The 25,153-nt window shown below is 44.0% G+C and overlaps 1 protein-coding gene across 3 annotated transcripts in view; it reads right to left on the bottom strand.

The window, feature by feature from the left end:
• LOC126458049 (uncharacterized) overlaps positions 1-25,153 on the bottom strand; it is a 74,434-nt gene that overhangs the window by 13,858 nt on the left and 35,423 nt on the right. The window lies entirely within an intron of this gene.

Here is a 25,153-nt window from a genome sequence, read left to right as displayed (position 1 = left end):
TAACTACCATGATTTTTTATTACTTGATCTTGCATATTTTGACACTTTTGACGCATTTTAAGCATTTTTCATGCATGTTCTCAGGTTTTGATGATGCAAATAATCCGGTCTCTAGTCATAACTATCAGATGTCCAAAATGGCAAAATCATTGGCTTTCAGGTCAAGGGTGGAAATATTTCTGGAATGGCTAAGTCTGTAACCTGTTCGCGTGCATCGTGGTTAAAATATGCCGTGCACAGCAAACTGGCACTATCTAAACCGGGGCGGAGGAACTGTGGTGTACCAAAGACCACAGATGGCAGAGCTGAATGACAGCTGTGGAGATAGATACATGGGAGAATAGACGTTCAACTGCTGAGGAACTGACGGCCCAGATGAACCAAGAGGCTACCAACAGTCTCTCCTAAATGACCATTGAGCAAACATTGCTGCATATGGGCCTCCGCAGCAGACGCTTGGTTCATGCAACCACACTGCTGTTCATCGGTGAGAAACCCTGAAATTTGCATGCCAGTACCGCAACTGGACGTCCACTGAGTGGCGACTGCTGGCCTTTCTTTTCAGATGAATCATGTTTCATACTCCATCAGTGCCACGTATGATGTAAAATTTATTAAACCGATCACCCAGCAACAACTGTCGGAAGAATACAGGCTGGAGGAGGGAGCAGTATGGTCTGGGGAATGTTTTCGTGGCAGTCTGTAGATGATCTCGTCACTGTGGAAGGCACACTGGATAAACTCCAGTACGCATCTATCCTTGTGGACCATATTTAGGCTTTTTGACAGGTGGTCACATTAATGTGACTGGACAGTATACATGTGGTATGCAAAGACATGAAGGAGTGGATTGTGAAGGGGATGGAGGGACAGGAGCTGATGGACTGAGGCCAGAAAAATGATGGGCTTGAAGAAATGTCTAGAGAACAATTCTCATCTACATAGTTCAGAAAAATTGGTATTGGAGAAGGAGGGGAAGGGAGAGGATCCACATGGCAAAAAGTTTGTGTTGCAGCCACTGAACTTGAGCTTGTTGTACTTGTCAGCACATTCCATCATTAGGGGGACTTCTCTGCTCAGCCTCCATTTGGCAACGGTCTTTCATTTGCATTGAGACCAAGTTGGTGGTCATGCCCACATAAAAGGCTGTGCAGAAGTTACAGCAGAGCTCGTACATTATATGACTGTTTTCACATGTCGCCCTTCCTCTGATAAGTTATAATAGGGTGGGACATGATGTACCAGTGAAGGGACTGATAAGAGGACAGGTGTTATACAGGGACACGAACCATGTGGTAAGGGACTGGGAGTACATCTGGCATAAAGACAAACCAGTTCTTATCACGGACTGCATGTTGTTGTTGTGGTCTCAGTCTAAAGACTGGTTTGATGCAGCTCTCTATCCTACTCTATCCTGTGCAAGCTGCTTCATCTACAAGCAACTACTGCAGCCTACATCCTTCTGAATCTGCTTAGCGTATTCATCTCTTGGTCTCCCTCTACGATTTTTACCCTCCACGCTTCCCTCCAGTACTAAATTGGTGATCCCTTGAAGCCTCAGATTGTGTCTTACCAACTGATCCCTTCTTCTAGTCAAGTTGTGCCATAAATTCCTCTTCTCCCCAATTCTAGTCAGTACCTTCTCAATATTTCAAGATTTTAAACATGGCTGCAACAGCAACTGTTGAAATTCTTCACAATAAAGGAGGACAGCCAAAAACAGTTGCAGGATAAAAATTTTATTAAAATTCTTGACCAAGGTTTCGGTACATATAAATATACCTTCATCAGAAGTAAAAAATCCTGAACAGGAAGACACTTTCATTAGAAAAGCCTTTGCATCGGAAGTGAGAAACACAAAAGCTTAAGAAACAGTGAAATTACCAGAGTAATACAGGCACAAAATTTTTTTGTTACTTACTAAAATTACATACTGCAATGGAGATAAATAAAACAATTGTGCCAAAGACGTTGTCAATAATTAAGACATCTTCTCCATTTGTACAACATGACTATGGGCACAGGGTCAAAGCGAACAGTTTAGCACCATTACTTCGCCTATGGACTATCGAGACAAGAGTGTGAAAGCACTAGGGCAGATGGTTTCGCCGAGAGAGGGCACTTATGGTATGTGCCAGACACGCGCGCATATTAAAATCCATGAATACATACATAAGCGCATAAAAAATTATTAAAAGTTGTGTTAATTCAAACTTTCTGTCTTAATAAATAAAACGTATCAGACCATTTAAAACATTTATCTAAAATAGAAAATATAGAACCAATTTACCTGTGTCCTAGTGTCAAACAGATAAAGCTTGTGCTATGGAACATCTAACGAGAGAGGGTACTAGTGTAATGCGTGAGAATCTCGCGTAACGTAGGCGGTGAAATACAGACTGGCAAAAACAACCAAAATGTTATAATAAAACGAAACCATCTGTCGTTGTGAATAAAAAAATCCTAATCAATTAACCACACATACACATCGAAAATCACAAACAGCAAACATCAAAAATACGTAAAATCCCAACAAGACAGGAAAAGTGCATTTCACCGGCATCTAAGAAAACTAACTTCTAGTCAGCCAGACTATATTACATTAAGGCAAGGAGGGGTTTGAAACTGTCTAAAAAATTTTTGTTTCTAAGCTGCACCTGTTCATTAAGAACAAAACCATCTTTTAGAGACAGATGCTTGAAAATCTCTAATTCTTCAAGCAAGTCCAGTTTGTAACCCTTATTTGCTTCATGAAGCATCTCTACGTCGTCCAGTTCACGTGGCGTATGATGCAAGAGCCATAGATGTTCAGTAAACGTGGAATTATGTACGTTTTCCCCATTTTTACCTAACATGTGTTCTTTATACCTAACTTTAATGGGTCTACCTGTCTGTCCAATGTAATAGTTTGGGCAGTCGTTACAAGTAATTTTGTATACACCAGACTTAGTGCCGAGTTCTTCGCGTGCTCCAATAGTATGAATTACTCTTTGTTTCAGGCTATTATTTACGGAAAAGGCAACTCTGTAACCGTATTGTTTCTGTAAAAGTCTTCTTATCTTATATGAAACGTTCCCCAAAAATGGAATAGAAATAAAGTTATTACCCTCATTCTTTTTCGCCCTGTTATCTCCTAAAGTTGAGCATTTTACAGCTGTTTTTTTCTTAACAATTTGGTCAATTAATTTAGGGTCGTATCCATTGTTAGCAGCCATTGATTTTAATAAAGATATTTCTTTTTCTAAACAATTCTGTGCTAAAGGTGTGTTCACAGCACGAACTGCAGAACAAAAGAAGGCGATTTTAACATAACGAGCATAGAAAGGAATCATATTACCCAATGCAGGATTGTTTTTGAAGAAATCTTCTTCTAACGCATTCACAAAGATGTCCGCTAAAATACCAGCTATCGGGCAACCCATGGCTAAGCCGAATGGTTGCTCATACATTTTGCCATTAAACTGAAAGTAATTGTAATCTAGTACAACCCGCAGTAGTGACGTAAGTTCCGACAACTGTAGCTCACTTAGAGTTCTATGTTGTCGAATGTTATCTTCAATAATCTTAAGAGTGATATCCACTGGAACATTAGTGTATAAACTTACGACGTCGAAAGAAACCAAACGAGAGGAAGAAGTGATCTCTATCAATTTTAGCTTGTTTATTACTTCAGCACTATTTTTAACAGAATAATTGTTTCCAAAAACAAAGGCTTCTTTAATTTTAGTGCGTAAGAATCTCGCTAATTTATGATGTGGACTCTTTATTCCGTTAACGATGGGGCGAACTGGGTGTTGACTTTTGTGTACCTTAAACTGACTTCTAAGCATAGGTGCTCTAGGGTTCATATTAATTAAAGTTTTCTTTTGAAACTCTTTCATAAGATGTTTAGTTTTTCTTAACATATCCCTAATTTGCTTTTGTAATGTAGGGGTAGGATCCTGCTCGATTTCGAATATCCCATTTTCCTCGAAAAAAGCCAAAGTTTTAGCAATATATTCACTTTGATAGGCTACAACAAGTGAATTTCCTTTATCAGATTTAGTGATAAGAGCCTCATTATTTTTTAATTTACAGTTAATACTAGTAATAATGCTACCCCCTTTCTGTTTTAAGTCATTGTTTTTTACCGAATTGACCTCTCTTTCTAAAATTGCGTTACATTCATGAGAAATCCTATTTTGTTGGGATTTTTTTGTTTTTACAGAGTCAAGACCAACTTTAAGGTCAACAATAAAATTATCCACCACTTTAGGGTCGTTAAGACTAGGCCTGAAATTGTATTTAAAACCTCTCGCTAGCATGGTGCTTTCCTGAGGAGTAAAGCTTACGGAAGTTTTATTTAGTACTCTATCAAAAAATTAGTGTTCACAATTGACAGTTCTTTGTACATGAACAACATTAGATTTAGGCATAGCATTTTCTAGCTTCTGAAGTTTAAAATCATGCCTATGCTGAATTTCAACCCTACGATTGTGTAATCACTCATTAACACCATGCCAAATACTGTCTACATGAAAGTTAAAATAATCTTTAAAAGTTCTAGTGCTAAAGAGATACAAAGAGTAAGCTTCTTCATTTAGTTTATCTTTCTTCTTATAAAGGTCACTGATTCTGTCACTCATAATTTGTTTCACCAGTTTTGCTTTAGTAGACGGAACCTTGTTACACTGTTTCACATTGATAAAAGCCTTCACGTAATTCGGTGTCAAATGGCGTCTCACACACTGTTTAGTGAAGTCAATAGCCATACCCGGTTTCAGGATTTTAAATGAGCTGTCCATGTATTTCAAAACAGCCTTTGAAACCTGTGCAGGTGCATATTTCAAGATTTTAAACATGGCTGCAACAGCAACTGTTGAAATTCTTCACGATAAAGGATGACAGCCAAAAACAGTTGCAGGATAAAAATTTTATTAAAATTCTTGACCAAGGTTTCGGTACATATAAATATACCGTCATCAGAAGTAAAAAATCCTGAACAGGAAGACACTTTCATTAGAAAAGCCTTTGCATCGGAAGTGAGAAACACAAAAGCTTAAGTAACAGTGAAATTACCAGAGTTAGTTAGTTACTAAAATTACATACTGCAATGGAGATGCGCGAGTGTCTGGCACATACCATAAGTGCCCTCTCTCGGCGAAACCATCGGCCCTAGTGCTTTCACACTCTTGTCAGGATAGTTCATAGGCGAAGTAATGGTGCTAAACTGTTCGCTTTGACCCTGTGCCCATAGTCATGTTGTACAAATGGACAAGATGTCTTAATTATTGACGACGCCTTTGGCACAATTGTTTTACTTATCTACATTGCAGTATGTAATTTTAGTAAGTAACTAAAAGATTTTGTGCCTGTATTACTCTGGTAATTTCACTGTTACTTAAGCTTTTGTGTTTCTCACTTCCAATGCATAGGCTTTTCTAATGAAAGTGTCTTCCTGTTCAGGATTTTTTTACTTCTGATGAAGGTATATTTATATGTACCGAAACCTTGGTCAAGAATTTTAATAAAATTTTTATCCTGCAACTGTTTTTGGCTGTCACCCTTTATCATGAACCTTCTCAATAGTTACATGATCTTCCCACCAAATCTTCAACACTCTTCTGTAGCACCAAATTTCAAAAGTTTCTATTCTCTTCTTGTCTAAACCATTTATTATATATGTTTCACTTCCATACATACTTTCATACAAATACTTTCAGAAAGGACTTCCTGATACTAAAGTCTATACTGGATATTAACAAATTTCTCTTCTTCAGAAACGCTTTCCTTGCCATCATCAGTCTACATTTTATACCCTCTCTACTTCAACCATCATCGGTTACTTTGCCGCCCAAATAACAAAACTCATCTACTACTTGTAGTGTCTCATTTCCTAATCTTATTCCTCAGCATCATCCGATTTAATTTGACTACATTCTATTATCCTCGATTTGCTTTTGTCGATGTTTGTCTTATATCCTCCTTTCAACACACTGTCCATTCTGTTCAATTGCTTGTCCAAGTCCTTTGCTGTCTCTGACAGAATTACAATGTCACTGGCAAACCGTAAAGTTTTTCTTTGTTCTCCCTGGACCTTAATTCCTACTCCAAATTTTTCCTTTACTACTTGCTCAATATGCAGATGGAATAACATTGGGGATATGCTACAACCCTGTCTCACTCCATTCTCAACCGATACTTCCCTGCCCCCTTGACTCTTCTAGCTGCCATCTGGTTTTCATACAAATCGTATGTATCCTTTAATTCCCTGTAATTTACCCCTGCTACCTTTAGAATTTGAAAGAGTGTGTTCCAGTCAACATTGCCAAAAGCTTTCTGTAAGTTTACAAATGCTGTAAATGTAGGTTTGTCTGTCCTTAACCCATCTTCTATGAGAAGTCATACGGTCAGTATTGCCTCGCATGTTCCTACATTTCTCTGGAATCCTAACTGATTTCTCCCTCAGGTCAGCTTCTACCAGCTTTTCCATTCTTCTGTAAAGAATTCGTGTTAGTATTTTGCAGCTGTGACTTATTAAAATAATAATTTGACAATTTTCACACCTGTCAGCACATGCTTTCTTTGGAATTGGGGTTATTATATTCTTCTTGAAGGCTGACTGTAGTTTGCATATCTAACACCTTGCTCACCTGACGGAAAAGTTTTGTCAAGGCTGGTTCTCCCAAAGCTATCCGTAGCTCTAATGGAATGTTATCTATTCCCAGGGCTTGTTTCAACTTAAATCTTTCAATGATTTGTCAAATTCTTCATGCAGTATCATATGTCCCTCCTCATCTTCCTCTATGTGCTCTTCCATTTCCACAATATTGCCCTGAAGTACATCTCCCTTGTATAGACCCTCCGTATACTCCTTCCACCTTTCTGCTTTTCCTTCTTTGCTTAGGACTGGTTTTCCATCTTACCTCTTGATATTCATACAGGTGGTTCTCTTTTCTCCAAAGCTCTCCAATCTTCCTGGGGCATTATCTTACCCTGTTTCACCTGACCACAAGTCCTGTTTCTCCTGCATTCTTATGCGTGTCCTCTAGCCGTTCCTGCTTAGCCATTTTGCACTTCCTGTTGTTCTCATTTTTTAGACATTTGTATTCCCTTCCTCTGCTTCATTTATTGCATTTTTACATTTTCACTTTTCATCAATTAAATTGAATATCTCTCTTGTTACCCAAGGATTTTCATTGGGCCTCATCTTTTTACCTACTTGATCCTCTGCGGTCTTCACTATTTCAACTCTCAAAGCTACCCATTCTTCTTCTAGTGTATTCCTTTCCCCTTGTGGTGTAGAGCGCCATAAACAAATCGATATTTGTTCTGTGCGTTAGTGTGCTATCTTTGAGAAGAGGGCTTTGGAGAGCATGTTGGACGCTAACGGCAGTTAGCCTCCGAACTCGTATCGGTGTAGACACTAAGTGTGAATAAATCTGTATATGAGAGAATTCTAGTTGTTTACCTACAACTATACCATATTCCCTCACTGGTGACCCCGTTTTTGTGTAATACACGTCCGAGTTACCGCCTGAAGGTTATTTACGCGCCTACCGCGTCTGGTTTCTCTGCGATCGTGAGGGCCCTTGTTCAGCTCCAGACAATGGCCTTTCAGCATTCACCGCCACACGGATTCCAGCAACATCTCTCCAGCACTCCTGCCGTCGTAGTGGACATGCCGCAAGAATCTTCGGAATCCTTCAGCCAGAACATGCAGTGGAATTCATCGAGTGCCGCCAGTTTCTTCCAACCGCCAACGGTCGTGGACCCTGGCTTTGTTAGCCTGGACCTTCCCACGTGTTATCCACAGAGTGTTGGTCGGAACATTTCTACTTCTGTGTCGAACACACAATTCAATACAGTTCGTGGCGTCGAGCGAGGTTTCGCTACTTTCGAAAATCCAGTAGTAAATTCAAACTCGAATCAGTTCCCGCCACGTGTGTATCCTTCCGCGCCGGCTAGTCAACAGGTGTTCAATGCTCGCCAAACAGCAAATGTCACACCGAGTGTGCATCCTAGTGGACGTGTGTGGGATCCTCGTGTTGCTTCTAATCAGGTCAACAATTCTGTGCTGGACAGTAATTACTCCAACATCTACAACCAGCCCCACCACTCACGGTCGAGTGAATACTGTGTGCATAATGGACATTCACCGGCGTACTCAAAGCACTTGTGGCTTCTCTCCGAGCTACCACGTCAATGAGAATGCACATTTTGACTACGATCCTCACACCGTTCGAGCGTCCGTCGCTTCTCAGCCGCGCCCCCGGCGTCAAGTGAATTTCGCGATTCCCGCATTACGGGACGCCAATAATCCGGACTCGCAATCTTCTGCATGCTCTACTTCCGTCCGAAGTAATAGGCGCACCTTCGCAGTGACTGCAGTGCCGAATCTGCCGAAATTACCAGATTTCAAACCCGCTCACCCGGAGTTCTGGTTTAACCTGGTTGAGCAAACATTAAATGTCTGTGCCTTGGACAACGACGCACGCTTCGCCTGCCTCATGAACCATCTTCTCGACCACGTCGATTTAATTTATGATCTGGTCAAAGCACCCCCCCCTAGCAGGGAAGTATGCTGTGGCGAAACAAACGATACTGGAGCGCGTCTCTAAAACCAGGAGAGAAAATGTGCGACAGCTCATCGACGAAGAGCGTCTCGGCGACAGGTCTCCATCCCAGCTGTGGAGGTGCATCCGTCTTCTCGTCGATGAGCAAGTTATGCCTGATGACATGCTCGCAGAAATCTGGACTGAAAAGCTGCCTTTGCCTGTCCAGACTAATCTCTGCGTATGAAGATAGGCCAGTAAATGAACGTTTACGCGCCGCCGACAGAGCATACTCCGCCAGGCAACGTGAGTTCCGTGCACTGCATTCTGGACGTGACCGCACTAAGACGCTTTCTGACGCCACGCTCTTATCCGGTGCTGCTGATAACAAGTTTTTTAAACTAGCCGTCCCGCCTGCACCTTCAACTCCTCACAACGACAGTGCATCGGCCTCTGTGGAAGACTCTGGGGTACATACTCCGTCACCTAGCAACTACCCACAAGGGCACAGGCCCGCCCAACCTTACTGTTTCTTCCACGCGAGATTCGGGGAGCAAGCTCGCAAATGCCAGTCACCGTGTTCTTACCCAAACTCCAACCGCAGGTAGGCTACGGTGCCACCTCCTGCGATGTAAACAACGGGCACCATCCCACGTTGCACTCCGTTTCGGACAATAACAGTAAGTGTGGTCGAGTCTATGTTCGCGATTTACGATCAGGTGTATGTTTTCTGGTAGACACTGGCGCAGACGTCTCTTTGCTGCCGGTTCGCCTAGCAAACAATAAAGTGCAACCACACAAAACAGTACTTCGTGCAGTGAACTTGTCTACCCTACAGTGTTCGGGTTCCACTTTGTATACAGTGAAACTTTCGCCCGAGTGCAAGCTGGAGTGGACTTTTCTAGTGTCAACAATTGAAGAACCTATTCTCGGAATTGATTTCCTCAAGCACTATCAGTTGTCACTAGATTTTGTGCAAAATACTGTGTTTTACCCCTCCCTTAACAAACATACTCCTTTCGCTTCGCCGAGTGACAGTTCGGCTAACACCAAACATGTGTGCTGTGCTAAGAAGTGTGTAAACCTATCCTTGGAGCTGCAATCTTGGACAAACAAGTGGCTAGTGGAGTGCGCCAAGTCTTCTAAGTTGCGGATGGAACGTATGGAAATGTTGCTGCATCTCCGCGATATACACCACGAGTTGGCTTCCACACAACAACGTCTCGTGGCACTACAAGCAGACAACTCGTCGGCTACAGACAAGGTCAGTCCGTGCCAATCTGGTGTTCCCGTGCCTGCACACGTTAACGACAATGTTGTGAACTCTGTAAACTGTGTCAGCACCCCCTTTTGTAATGATAGGGTATGCCCGAGTGCTCATGCTCCTTGCGTTCCGAATGGAAAATTAACTTGCCAAGCTTGTGGCAATGAACTACGGCCATCTGCTGTCCGGCCACGCCCACTCGTGCCTACAGCGCTCGTAGCGGCACGGCCCGCTACCAAGATCCAGTGTACCAACCTCGCCCATGTTAACACGTGTGCGGCCTTTACACAGCCTACGAGCGGGTGGCACACCTGTACTTCCGTGCCCTCAGCGCCACAGCTTGGCCCGTCCGACACTGCCTGCTCCACTTCACGGACATCTGACTATCGTGCCGCGCCACATATTGCAGTAGTCACTAACAGCACAGTTCATCGGTTACGTCTAACCGATAGGCCGCCCATATCACAACGTCCACACCGCCTCAAGCCGGAATTTATGAAAATTGCAAAAGAACAATTGGACGATCTGTTACAAAAGGGAATAATTGAACCTTCTTCCGGTTGCTGGGCTAGTCCTATCCTGTTTGACCAAAAGAAAGACAGTACTTGGCGTATGGTCTGAGACTATAGGCGTTAAAATGCCCGCACCATCATTGATAAATATCCGGTCCCACACATCGCAGACTTCAATCATGCGCTCGCAGGTGCAAAGTACTTATCTGTTTTGGACTGTAAGCACGCATTTCCTCAGATTCCTATGGCTCCGGAGGACATTGAAAAGACTACCATAACCACTCCCTTCGGGCTGTTCCAATACAAATTTATGCCGTTTGGGTTGAAAAATGCACCCCAAATGTGGCAGCGTTTCATCAATCAAACTTTATCCCATCTAGACTTTTGTTTCGTATATATGGACGACATATTGGTTTTTGCTTCTACTTTAGAACAGAGTGAGTAGAGTGTTCAAGTTGTGACAGATATTTTAGCAGCCACTGGTATTGAACTGAACAATAAAAAGGCTCAATTGTACCAGTCATCCGTCACATTCCTAAGTTATGTTGTGTCATCGGACGGTCTGACACCACCACAGGACAAGATAAAGCCTGTTCTCGAGATGCTACGCCCTCAGACCTACAGGGAATTACGCAGGTTCATCGGAACAGTTAATTATTACCGGAAACATTTGCCAGCCGCTTCTGCGGTGCAGGCTCCTCTCACAGATACTCTCGCTGGCCCACAAACTCGTGGCACCCGCCAGGTACCATGGACACCAGACATGGACAAGGCATTTAATGAACTCAAACAGCTGTTGGCCTCCGCTGTCACTATTGCTCACTCACGGGCGGACGCCACAATGTTTATCACTACTGACGCTAGTGACAATGCTATCGGCACAGTACTGAGTCAGACATACGATGTTACGACCCCCCCTGCAGTTTTTCTCAAAAAAGCTAAACAACGCGCAGAAGAAATACTCAGCATTCGACAGAGAACTACTTGCAGTTTATGAGGCCATAAGACACTTCAGAACTGATGTTGAGGGACGAGATTTGTATGTGCTCACTGATCACAAGCCGTTGGTTCCTGCCATAAAAAATCCTGCGGCTGATCCGCCCCCACGACGCTTTCGTCACATCGGTTACATCTTGCAATTTACAAATGACATTCGCTACATCCGAGGAGCGGACAATGTGGTCGCTGATTTTCTCTCGCGTGTTGGTGCTGCCACAACCTTAATTGACTTAACGGACCTACCTTGGTTGCAATCGGCAGACCCCGATACCATGCAGTTAATTTCAGACCACAGCTCCTCTCTCCAACCGGTACGCTCTACTTTCCCTGGCATATCTGACTTAGTGTGGTGTGATGAATCGACTAGTACATTGCGGCCATTCATTCCTAAGCCCCTTCAACGCCAGGTCTTTGACAAACTACACACATTAGCACACCCCGGTGTCAAAGCCTCCACCCGCCTGGTAGCTGAACGGTTTGTCTGGAGAAACATGCACCGTGACTGTCAGTCTTGGGCAAGGGCATGCATGGTGTGTCAACAGAACAAAGTTTCCAGGCACACTTCTCCAACCCTTGGCTGTTTTGCCCAACCTCCAGGCCGGTTTCACCATGTTCATGTCGACCTCGTAGGCCCTTTGCCCCCCTCCGAGGGTTTCCGTTACTTGTTTACAGCTATTGACAGGATGACTCGGTGGGCTGAGGCTGTGCCTATTCCGAACATTACCTCTGAGACAGTAAGTCGAGCATTCTTAGATTCGTGGATCTCTAGATTTGGCTCACCTGTTTACCTCACCACTGACCAGGGGCGACAATTCGAGTCTTCAGTTTTCTCTGACTTATGTAAAATGTGTGGTATTGTCAAAATTCATACTTCTGCATACCACCCCCAAAGCAATGAGCTTGTCGAGCGATGGCACCGCACCCTGAAGTCTGCCCTGCGTTGCCATGAATCACTATGGACAGAGGCACTGCCCTTCGTGCTTCTTGGCCTTCGTGCGACTTTCAAGGAAGACCTCAAGGGGTCCGTAGCCGAGTTTGTATATGGCCAACCTCTGGTTTTGCCTGGAGAATTAGTCACTCCGACCCCACTTCCACGGCCCTCTGAACTCCCTTCACTTCTCGAGCGGGTGCGCTTGCACTGCAGCAAAATTCAGCCGCCACCTCCGGCTGCTGATACACCTCCGCGCGTGTACGTACCGCGCACGCTAGACTCTTGTGAGTACGTGTTTCTCAGAGACGACTCAGTCAAAGCCCCGCTTCAGTCGCCCTACACAGGTCCTTACAAGGTCGTCAAACGCTCTGAGAATAACATGGATCTCCTCATAAAAGACTCTGTAACCACGGTCTCACTCAACTGAGTGAAACCAGCTTTCATTGAGCCTCAGGTGAACTTCCCTGATTCTGCCCCTATTTCTCCCACTCCTGCTTCGAGCGGCCATCCATCTTCCCACACCATGCATTTGGGTATTGATTTTCCACAGCGTGTTTCTCTGCCGAGCACTGCTCCTTCTCCGCGTTCATCTAATTCGAGTGGCCAATCTTTTCGGGGCTTCACTCCTCACAGCCCTCGCAGTCGAACTGCCAACCACTCTGATTCTACCATTGTGTTACCATCTTCGTGTGACAGCTCTTTGTCACGCCGTTCAACCCACGCTGGCTTTGCCTTCGGTCACACTCCCTCGTCTGTCAGCTGATCGCCCGAGGTTGTCTCCTGCACAGTCTAGTGCACCTGCCACCCCCCTCTTAGTAGATGCTTCCCCCTGCCATGGCTTTCCCTCACCTCCCTGCCTCCCTACCATTGCTCGTACAGGTGCCATCCAAGAATTCACAACACATGTGCACCCTGATGACATACATAAATTATCTGTTGTCGTAGATGGCGATACAATGTGTGTGGTACTCGCGTGTGACAATATTGAGGGAGGAAGTGCAGAATCTCGTGTGGTGCGCCGCTTTAAACTGAGCAGAAGTGCTGCGTGTGGCAATTTGTGTGCCTTTGTTAGGCCTTCTGGCAAGGTGATTCTCCGCCTGCCGGCTGACGAAGTGCTACACCTTCACTCCAGGACGGGACGTCGTCTTCAGCCGCCGGCGTCGCTTGCCAACTTCACCGTCGACGTACCGGGCTCCACCCCCGGTCTCCTACCAGTCGACCGATTCCGCCTGACGCAGAAGAACTGTGCGTTACCTTCCTAACTTCTCACCCCCTCCCCCACCCCCCCCCCCCCCATTCACAGGGACGTACTCCATACTGCACGGGGGGCAGGGGGGGGGGGGGGGCTATGTGGCTTACAGCGCCATAAAAAAATCAATATTTGTTCTGTGCGTAAGTGTGCTATCTTTGAGGAGAGGGCTTTGGAGAGCATGTTGGATGCTAATGGCAGTTAGCCTCCGGACTTTTATCTGTGTAGACGCTAAGTGTGAATAAATCTGTATATGAGAGAATTTCAGTTGTTTACCTACTACTATACCATATTCCCTCACCCTGTTCTTGTCAATCATTCCCTAACACTCCCTCTGAAATGCTCTATAACTTCTTGTTTTTTCAATCTATGCCGGTCCCATCTCTTTGAATTCCCCCTTTTTGTGGTTTCTTCAGTTTCAATCTGCAGTTCACAACCAATGAATTGTGGTTAGAGTACACATCTACCCCTGGAAATGTCTTACAATTTAAAATCTGGTTCCAAAATATCTGTCTAACCATTATATAATCAATCTGAAACCTTTCAGTGCCTCCAGGTTGTCTCCATGTACACAATATTCTCTCATGATTCTTAAACCAAGTGTTAGATACGATTAAATTACACTCTGTGCAAAATTCTGCCAGGTGGCTTCCTCTTTCATTCCATTCCCCCTGTCCTTATTCACCGTTTCTTTCTCTTCCTTTTCCTAATGCCGAATTTCAGTCTCCAATGACTATTAAATTTTTGGCTTCCTTGACTGAATGAAAAATTTCTTTTATCTCATCATACATTTCCCCAACCTCCTCCTCATCTGCAGAGCTAGTTGGCATATAATCTTTTACTACTGTGGCAGGTGTGGGCTTCATGTGTATCTTTACTATAACAATGTGTTCACTACGCTGTTCGTAGTAGCTGATCCGTGTTCATATTAAACCTATTTGATTCTGTATTTATAATACTGCTTCACCTGACCACAAGTCCTGTTTCTCCTGCCACCGAACTTCACTAATTCCCACTATATGTAACTTTAACCTATCCATTTCCCTTTTTAAATTTTCTAACCTGGCTCCCTGATTCAGGGATCTGCCATTCCACACTCCGATTCATAGAACACCAGTTTTGTTTCTCCTGGTAACGCCATCCTCCTGAGTAATCCCTGCCCAGAGATCCGAATGGGGGACACTTTACCTCAGGAATATTTTAACCAAGAGGATGCCATCATCATTTAACCATACAGTAGAGCTGCATGCCCTCAGGAAATATTCAGACTGTAGGCAGTAGTATACCAATTTAGGATGAGTGGAAGAGATTGTGGGTAGAATGTTCCTCACTTTTGAGCACAATGGTAAGTAGTCCAAACACAGAGAAGGAAATAGTGAAGTTCAAAAATGATGGTGGTGGTCCTCTATAACTGGTGCCTGGCCCACAGTCAGAAGATGAAGGGCATGTGTGGGAATAGTACAGTAGATCTTTATGTGGACTAGTTTTAAAGGGTCATTGAAGATATGAAAGGCATTGAGCACCTGACAACTTTTCATAGTAGTATTTTACCATAAGCTACTGACACATTGCTGTCAATCTCCATCAGAATTCCTGCTGAATCAACAGTTTCATGAAGTTTTTATATAAGACAACATAAAAAACATTATCTGTGATAAACAACAACTATTTGCGTTCCTAAGCTGGGCAGAAAAAGGAGGAGAGCATATAAACAAGCCATTCTAAACTTTGAGTGTACTGGTTAATAAAAAGTATACTAACACTATTGGTACTGAAGGAAACTTTACCATGAAAGATGACATGATTAAGACCCTTGCTAACATTTCCATTAGTAATGTGCGTAAGTTCTTGTCCTACTGATTCTTATTTTAAATGCACTAATTAAAACAATGACAAAACTACAACCTATCAATATAGAAAACCAGATTTGGAAATTTGGTTTCTGTGGATGGTCCTCCTGAGAAATTCAGCAAATATATTGAGTAGGTGATTAAAGTACAAAACAAAGTATGTAGTGAAGACCCAAACACACACCCCAGTGGAAAACTATGCCAGCAGTGCCTTCCAAACTTTCACAGACTGACAAGACTTTAAGAATGCCTAATACTAGTGCCTCTGCTCAAAACTACTCCAATTGAACAGGACACTGGAACTTGGAGTAAAATTAGATCTCAAATCTGAAAGTACACTGTACCACCAGGAAGGATAGCAAACATTGAAATTTTACTTACCATGTATACACAGTATAGTGGAAAGAAAATTAAGTGCTTTACAGGTTTACACAGTGCAAAATTTAGTACACAGAGCTGCCACCTCTGACAGCAGCAACTGCTATAAACCAACTGGATATCAAATCAACCTGAGCTTGGATGATAAATACAGGTACAACATTCATTGCTGCTTCAACACTATGCCACGAGTTCCTCAACTGTAGTGGCTGGTGAGTGGTGGCGTGCCAGTCTCACAAAATCCATAACAAGATATTTTCAATGGGGATTTGAGATTTGTACAATGTGCTGGCAACTGCAACAGTCATCCTCTGTATCGAGGAAAGGGCAACATACAGTTTAGTGTTACCTTGCTGAAAGACAATGTCACAAGGACTTCAAATCCATGGCATAACCACCAGCCTTAAAGAAATCTAAGCTGCAGTCCAGGTTGCTAGCTATGCAATTCAGAGGTGATCATGTGTACACAACAGGACCCAACACCATCATGTGTGCTGAGCCTGTATGATGAAGAGAAAAGCCATCTGGCAACATCTGTTCTCCTCTCAGGATCCACACAGAGATTCAACCACTGTGATGTGGTATGCAGACTCAGGACACTAGAAAAATGTACTGCCACTCCTGTGTCCACTACTGTTGTTGGATGCAGCAATCCGGGTAAGCTTCCTTCTGCTGCTACATCAATGAAAACTGCAATAATGGTGCTTGTGCTCCAGCTGTTGTTTCCTCTCCGTGTGGATACTCATCTTGCTGTGAACAAGCCCACTGCGTAACTTAAGGTACATGAAGTGGCTGTATAATCCTGTGTGCCCAAGCAAACTGTCTGTCCTCCAGTCACAAGATCACCGATGTCTTGCATGGCACGGCGTATGCCCCCTGAACCCACTGATTTCATACATGCATGACAGTCATGAGATCCTGATCAGTGTGAGCAAGAATATTATGGAACAGTAAATAGTGGTGTTGATTGACCACAATCCTGATACTGTCAAATTCTGACATTTCTCATGCTGTCTTCTCACAACCAACCAACATTCAAATGTTATTTCTGAATGAAAAACCAGCTGCATAATCTTCCCTACATACAGAATGTGTAGATGGTTATCCAAGTATGTGGCTCACCTCAAGCCAATCTGAGATTTGTTTCATGACGCCTTCATAGTATTGCAATTTTGACTGCCAACGGTGTTCAGTCTACCTATAAATTGTTTGTTAAGGTTCTCATCAAGTTTATTTACCAAGTATCTACATAGTTTATTTTTGTTCACATACAATTTAAAGAAATAATTAACTTCTTTCAGGATGGCTATGATTCAGACAGACTAAAAGAAACCAAAGTTCCTGTGCTTTTCTACAATGTGAACAAGACTTATATCTCTCTCTCTCTCTCTCTCTCTCTCTCTCTCTCTCTCTCTCTCTCTCTGTCGTGAATTACACATATGGCTCAAATCTCCTTGGAGTCCCTCCGCTTGATTCGTAAAATTCTCCTGCTCTGCAATCACAAATTCTTGCATCCCATCTTCCAGATGGAACTCCTGCCCTCCTGCATGTAATGCAGCATACATAATGCCACCACAAAAAACTTTCCAGCCCTTTCCTGCCATGCGCCGACTATCACTATTCAACATATCTACAAGAACCCCCACAAATCTCCCCCACATCCCCTCACAGCTAACAGATGCTGCCTGGCAAACGTATTGAATTTATCACATCCTCGAGACTCTCACCCACTACCATACAGAATTCAGTAACTAAACAAACCCAAAACACTGTCAAATCTTTCCTCTAAAAGCCTCGGTGACACAGAAGTATCAGTCCTTTCAAATGCCTTAATTTTTTCCCTAGTTCCAAATTCAATCATGTTGGGATTTTTAAAGACCTCCTTTTCTCCTCCCAGTCCCTACAGTGGAAATGATTTTTTGCCACCCAGCCTTCTAATCAAACTCAATCCAGAACCAATACTAAATAATCTTGACTCAATTCACTCCTTCATCCAACCGTGATCCACACCCACTCCCCCCTCCCCCCAACAAAAAATATTACTCCGCTAACTTTCCAGAATTTGCTGACTTCAAATTTCGTCTCACCATCATTCCTTAAATCCCTCTACTGGAAACTAACATTAGATGCACAGAATGAACTACAACCCATCACCTAAAAAATGATCCTGACCTTAAAATACAGTCTCACTTGCCTACAGAGGATCCACTGGTTATGATCTGCAGGGAACCTGACAGAGGGACTCTGCCAGCAGTCAGGTATGTCCACCTACAAACACTACCACAGTGACCGCATTCCTGACATCCAGCATGATCTCCAGCCCCTCCTCAAATTCTTAGGTCCATCTCACAACCTCAACCTTGAGTATCTCTCCCTCCAACCCCCACCCCTCCCTGCACTACCACCTTCAGCCTGTTACCCACAATCTGCCCTCCTATATAAAAGGCATCGACCATTTCCTCTACTGACTCTCCACATTTCTTGTTCCTTTACCCTGCTCATCACTGTTGATGTCACCTCCCTTTGCACTAACATCCCTAATGCCCATGGTCATGACTCTATTGAACAAGCTTTCCCTTTTTAAAGGCATCACCGAGAAACAAATCCATGCTACAGCAAAGGGCACCCACATGGCACCATACGATGTCAACCTATTCATGGACAATCTAGAAGAATCCTTCCTAACCATCCAGAATCCCAAACTGCTCACTTGGTTCAGATTCTTTGATGAAATCTTCACAGTATGGACTGAAGGTCCACCTTCACCATTCACTTCACCTGAATCCCCCCTCAACTCAACAAGTCATGAGTCTTGATAAACTACTGGCCATTAAAATTGCTACACCACGAAGATGACGTGCTACAGACGCGAAATTTAATCAACAGGAAGAAGATGCTGTGATATGCAAATGATTAGCTTTTCAGAGCATTCACACAAGGTTGGCGCCGGTGGCGACACCTACAACTTGCTGACATGAGGAAAGTTTCCAACCGATTTCTCATACACAAACAGCAGTTGACCAGCATTGCCTGCTGAAACGTTGTTGTGATGCGTGGTTGTAACGGATCGTGCAGCCATGTCTCGATCCCCGAGTCAACAGATGTGGACGTTTGCAAGAAAACAACCATCTGCACGAACAGTTCGACGATGTTTGCAGCAGCATGGACTATCAGCTCTGAGACCATGGCTGCGGTTACCCTTGACACTGCATCACGCCTGCGATGGTGTACTCAACGATGAACTTGGGTGCATGAACGGCAAAACAACATTTTTTCGGATGAATCCAGGTTCTGTTTACAGCATCATGATGGTCGTATACGTGTTTGGCGACATCGCGGTGAACGCACATTGGAAGCGTGTATTCGTCATCGCCATACTGGCGATATCACCCGGTGTGATGGTATGGTGTGCCATCAGTTACACATCTCCGTCACCTCTTGTTCGCATTGACGGCACTTTGAACAGTGGACGCTACATTTCAGATGTGTTACGACCCATGGCTCTACCCTTCATTTGATCCATGCGAAACCCTACATTTCAGCAGGATAATGCACAACTGCATGTTGCAGGTCCTGTATGGGCCTTTCTGGATACAGAAAATGTTCAGCTGCTGCCCTGGCCAGCACATTCTCCAGATCTCTCACCAATTGAAAACGTATGGTCAATGGTGGCCGAGCAACTGGCTCGTCATAATACGCCACTCACTACTCTTGATGAACTGTTGTATCGTGTTGAAGCTGCATGGGCAGCTGTACCTGTACACGCCATCCAAGCTCTGTTTGACTCAATGCCCAGGCGTATCAAGGCTGTTATTAAGGCCAGAGGTGGTTGTTCTGGGTACTGATTTCTCAGGATCTATGCACCCAAATTGCATGAAAATGTAATCACATGTCACTTCTAGTATAATATATTTGTCCAATGAATACCCATTTATCATCTGCATTTCTTCTCGGTGTAGCAATTTTAATGGCCAGTAGAGTATTTATCTCCACCACCTCAAAGGTGGCTACATCAGTACCTTCGTCCACATCAAATCAGCCGGTCTCGAACAATACCTCCACTACAACTGCTGTCACCCTTCCCACAACAAGAAATCATTTCCAACAACAAAAGTAATTTCCATCCATCCTAGCCACCTGAGATCATCCCATCTATAGCAATGAGCAGTCCCTCTCTAAATATGCCTAGGGCATCATTATGGCCTTCACAGTTCGATATTACCCTCCCAACCTCGCCTCTCCAGTCACCTACCACCTCCAACACGCCCACTGCCCAGCCACAAAGGTGCCTCCTCATGACTCGGTACCACCCACAACTGGAGAAACTGAATCACATTCTCTGCCAAGGTTTCAACTACCTCTTTGTCATGCCCTGAAATGAGAAATATCCTCCTCACATTTCAACAGAAGCATTCTGCTGCCCACCGAACTTAATGCAATACTCTTGTCCATCCCTACTCCGACACCTTGTCTCTTAAGCCTGCAATAGGCCTAGATGTGAGACCTGTCCCATATATCCTCCCACTATATTCCAATTAAAATTACTTTGTTATTGAAGTTTCAGCAAGGTAAGCAGTAGGGGCCAGCCGTCAGCCAACCGTAGTTTACTTTCGACGGTCAAGTCTATGTTGTTGGTTTGGTAGGTTAGATGCTGCACGTTTTGCAGTGTGGCTGGCTACATTCCAGCAACACTGCCCGCCAGCAATGCACTCTATCAATCACAAAGTGATTTTAATCAGAGTGTACTACCTACTCCAGCCCTATCACAGGCATCTCCTATCCGATCAAAGGCAGGGCTTCTTATGAAAACAGCCATCTGATCTACAAACCAAGATGCAATTACTATGGCATTTTCTACATGGAAATGACAACTATCAAGCTGTCTGCCCACATGAATGGCCACCACTGAGCTGTGGTCAAATGAAAATTGGACCACCCAGTTGTTGAACATCCTGTCCAGCATGATTTGCTTCACTTCAATGACAGCTTCACTGCCTGTACCATCTGGATTCTCCCTATCTTTGCTAGTCCCTGCCCTCCACCTAACTATCACCTTCCCTGCTCCCAATCCAGCATTACACACACCTTCTATCCCACCACTGCACCTACTAGTCTTTTGGCCCCCTACATTCCCTGCCCCACCCCCTCCCCAACCCCATCCCAACAGACTGCTGCTCACAATCGGGTCCTAGAACCTGGAGAGAGCTGCCATGTTCGTGTGTGTTGTGCTTTGTGAGTGTGGGTGTGTTTTGTATTTCAGAGAATCTTTTTCTCCAAAGTCTTAAATGGTTGGTAGTCTTTTCACTGGGCCTGTCGCCAATTCAATACCTCCTCAATAAAGTGAGTCACACACTACCCTTTTCATATAATTATTATTCTATCTTGGACTTTCCAACTGTTTGGCATATATTTTAATTATTTTTCACTAAATCTCTAGTATTGTGACAACTCAGTTCATGTGATTGATAATGCTAAAGCAAACTACAGCTGCAGCCATAGTTAGTGCAACACACATTTGGGAGGGGGGGGGGGGCAGTGGGGGGTGGGAGGGAGGAAGTAATGGGAGTCTCTTCAGATGATTTAGATCAGGTGAGTACTTCAGGGCAAATGCTGACATACTTTATAGTGTGGTTGTCTCATGGGCACTACAGCTGACAGTGTGCATTATTGCGTGGCCTAGTCACGTGGCCTCAGAGCTGTAGAATAGCAGAGAGGACAAGCCACTTCAATCTACGTCACATGCGCACCAGCTGAGGAAGGCTAGCAGTCGTGAAGCAGTTGAACCGCGTGCTACTGGGCTACAGCACATGCTCTGGCTCCAATGTGCAGGGAAAATATTTCATTTATATATTGCTACATTTGTTTCAATGTCACAAGGAAACTAAACAATCTACTCATGGTGTCTCCATGTTTCAGTTACACATATTACTTGCTTTGAATCCATGGACGTAAGTGTTAACTCTAAATAGTCACAGCACACCCACCCGTTTCAGAACTATTAGAGTTTTTCTCACACTGTGACCAACATTTTTTACAGCATTTTATCTCCTATAACATGCTTGTTGGTAACATTTGCTCTCTGCTCCACATCACCAGTACCCTCCTAAAGAAGAACAAGAAACAAATTATGCTCAAGATAATTTGACAGCATTCTTCTATGAGTACTGACTACTGCAGAATATGGTCAAAATATTGGAAGCAGTCCATTCAACATATGGGTGTTGCTCTATGCAAAGTGATTTAGTAGGAACTAATACATATATTTAAGGAAGTCAGATATAACTCATATCTTTATCTGCCCAGTACAACAACATCTTCATCCACCATTTCCTTGTTTGAGTTCGAGGCTTTTCACCAGAAAAATTTCTGTTTAACTTCTTCACCTACCCACACTGGTAAGTTTGTTCCCTGTGCGCAAATCAGCTCTTTCCCTAGACTGTGTAAGTAGTGTGTTCCATGTCACTCACTTTTATGACATTGTGTATAATCTACAAGAATGGCTTCTTCATATCACTGATCTCCTTCCATGAACAATTGTGTAAGCAGCGTTCAAAAAGAAACAAGCCAAAGGCATAATTACAGCAACCAGCACCTTTATGTTAGAAGTATTGACCCTGGCTGTTGAGACACTTGTTCCACTGTGACAAGGCGGTGAATGGCTGTCTCAATAAATTCCCGGGGCTGCGATGTGAACCAGTTCCGCATGTACAGCTGAGGGTCGTCGTCCACACAAGTGCAGGGAAGGTTATGCTGACTTTCTTCTTTGACCAAGATGGCCCCCTTCTGATTCACTTCCTGCAGCACGGGACAACAGTCAATGCCTAGCGTTACTCGCAAACCTTGACCACCCTTCGCCGAGCGATCAAATCAAAATGACCAGGCAATCTCACCCATGGGGACATTCTGCTCCACGACAATGCAAAGCCTCATACAGCCAACAAGTCGCTGCACTCCTGCTGAAATTCAAACTGAAGGTTCTCGGCCACCCTCCATACAGTCTGGACATCTCTCCCTGTGATTACACCATTTTTGGTCCTCTTAAAAAGACTCTCGAGGGGCAAACGGTTCACCTTGGATGACAACGTCCAGCTGTTTGTGCAAAACTGGTTAACTTCAAAGCCCTGGGAATTTTATGAGGCAGCCATTCACCACCTTGCGTTACATCGGAACAAGTGTCTTAACAGCCAGGGTCAATACTTCTAATATACAGGTACTGGTTTCTGTAATTATGCCTCTGGCTCATTTCTTTTTGAACATCTCTTATACTTTGGATCTCCTCCAATATACGAGGAACCACCCCCCTCCCCCCCCCCCCCACCCACTCTCTCTCTCTCTCTCTCTCTCTCTCTCTCTCTCTCTCTCTCTGTGTGTGTGTGTGTGTGTGTGTGTGTGTGTGTGTGTGTGTGTGTGTGTGTGTGTTTGGGCGCGCGCGCGCGCGTTTCTAAGCAATATACAACCTTCACAGATTACATAGTACACATTAAAATTTAACATAGCATGAATATTGATCGTAAGTTGAATATAGGTCCTAAGTCAAACCATCTCCCATCTTCTATCGAGTGAGTAACTCCCATCAGCAACCACACAGAGTCCTTGCACAGTTCTTGTATACAGAAATACATTTTTCCTACTATTTCAGCTTTGTCAGATTGTTACCAGCTGTGGTGCATTTGAAGATAACTGATTCTGTGGTCAGACTAATCTTAATACCAAATTCAAATTTAGCACTTTCTTACATCGATCTGTTCAATTATCTGTGTGGTTTTTGTTTGCTTGCTGTGCTGTATTTTGATATTGCTCCAATGGTATTATAAAAATGATGGGTGTGAAGTTGGTTGGTTGGAGAAGGGACCAAACTACACGGTCATCAGTCACTCCGACCCTGGAGTAACTAAAACCGATAAAACCTCACACTACAACAGGGAACTACAATGGCCATAAAATTACAAACTATCGACAGAGAAGGAAGGAATAAGGTGGAAGATGAGAGGAGGGAAAGAAAGTGACTAATGACAGGGGCATGAAAGAAGAAGCACCGGTAGACAAGATAGACACTCAAGATAAAACAGACCCCATTAGGAAAGGAGTGGGAAGGCAGAGGGCAGGGGTGAACCACCAAGCCCAGTCGAAGCCAGTCCAATCGGGGCGAAGGGGAGAGCAAGACTGTCTGCCATCCCCTCCACCGACCGATAAGGTTGAAGGTCCCACCCTTAAATAAAGCGATAAAAACCCTCATCAAGAAGAAATTGTAAAACTAGATCAGATGTTGAGGCACTGTCAGCTAACGCCAGGGGTAATGAGCCAGGAAAGCTAAAGGTCCATCGCAAGGACAGTCCAGTAAGATTTTGAACATGGCTGAAACAGCAACTGTTGAAATTCTTCACGATAAAGGATGACAGCCAAAACAGCTGCAGGTTAAAAATTTATTAAAATTCTTGACCAAGGTTTCGGTATATATAAATATACCTTCATCAGAAGTAAAAAATCTAAAATTACATCATGCAATGGAGATTAATAAAACAACTGGGCCAAAGGCGTCGTCAATAATTAAGACATCATCTCCCTTTGTACAACATGACTATGGGCACAGGGTCAATGCGAACAATTTAGCACCAGTACTTCTTGGGCAAAGTGTTGAGCGAAATGCTCTGGGAGAAAGTTTGGATGAGTAAGGACAACACCATGCACAGAAATGCGACACCAGTGGGAGGACGATGGCCAAACATTCGCCTGAGTTTCGTCCAGACTTGTGAAGAGGGGGTGTGCAGTCCTATGGCAACCATGTATCATTCCCATCAAATCTGTTTCTGACATTTGATTAGGTAACGGGCCTAGGCGCAGAATCATTTAAAGACCAGAAGGAGAGCAGTAGAAGGGTGCTGCCTGAAGTGTTTGAAGAGCACGGCAGTGGTCTTTTACGGCCGCAGCAATTTCCGGAGTCCACCAAGAGACCATCTTCAGATGGGGGTAACCCAAGGAAGAAGGGATGGCTGAAACAGCTGCGGAAAGAATGGCGGCAGTCAAAGTCTGTGTAGACTCATCAATACTGCTGTGTGGTAGTACAGGGGGGATGGTAGCAGAGGAGAAGGCACCCCAATCAGCTTTAGAGAAGGCCCACCTGGGAGGGTGACGGTGCGAGACACAATGAAGGAAGGTCAAAACAATCGGGTAATGATCACTGTCACATAAGTCATCATGGACATCCCCCTGAATGGAGGGAAGGAGGCTGGGACTGCAGAAGGAGACGTTAATGGCAGAGAAAGTGCCATGTGCCACACTAAAGTGTGTGGGAATGCTGATGTTTAGCAGACAGAGGTCAAGCCCTACCAGAACAGCTTCAACTGTCCTGCCCAGGGCAGTTGTCATGTGACTACCCAAAGAGGGTTGTGGGCATTTAAGTCACCTAGAAGTACAAAGGGAGTTGTTGAAGAAGGGC

The sequence above is a fragment of the Schistocerca serialis genome, chromosome 2 (assembly GCF_023864345.2).
Source record: "Schistocerca serialis cubense isolate TAMUIC-IGC-003099 chromosome 2, iqSchSeri2.2, whole genome shotgun sequence".
Lineage (NCBI taxonomy): Eukaryota > Metazoa > Arthropoda > Insecta > Orthoptera > Acrididae > Schistocerca > Schistocerca serialis.
The sequence above is the reverse complement of the archived record's forward strand: the minus strand, read 5'-3'. Positions and strand labels throughout refer to the sequence as shown.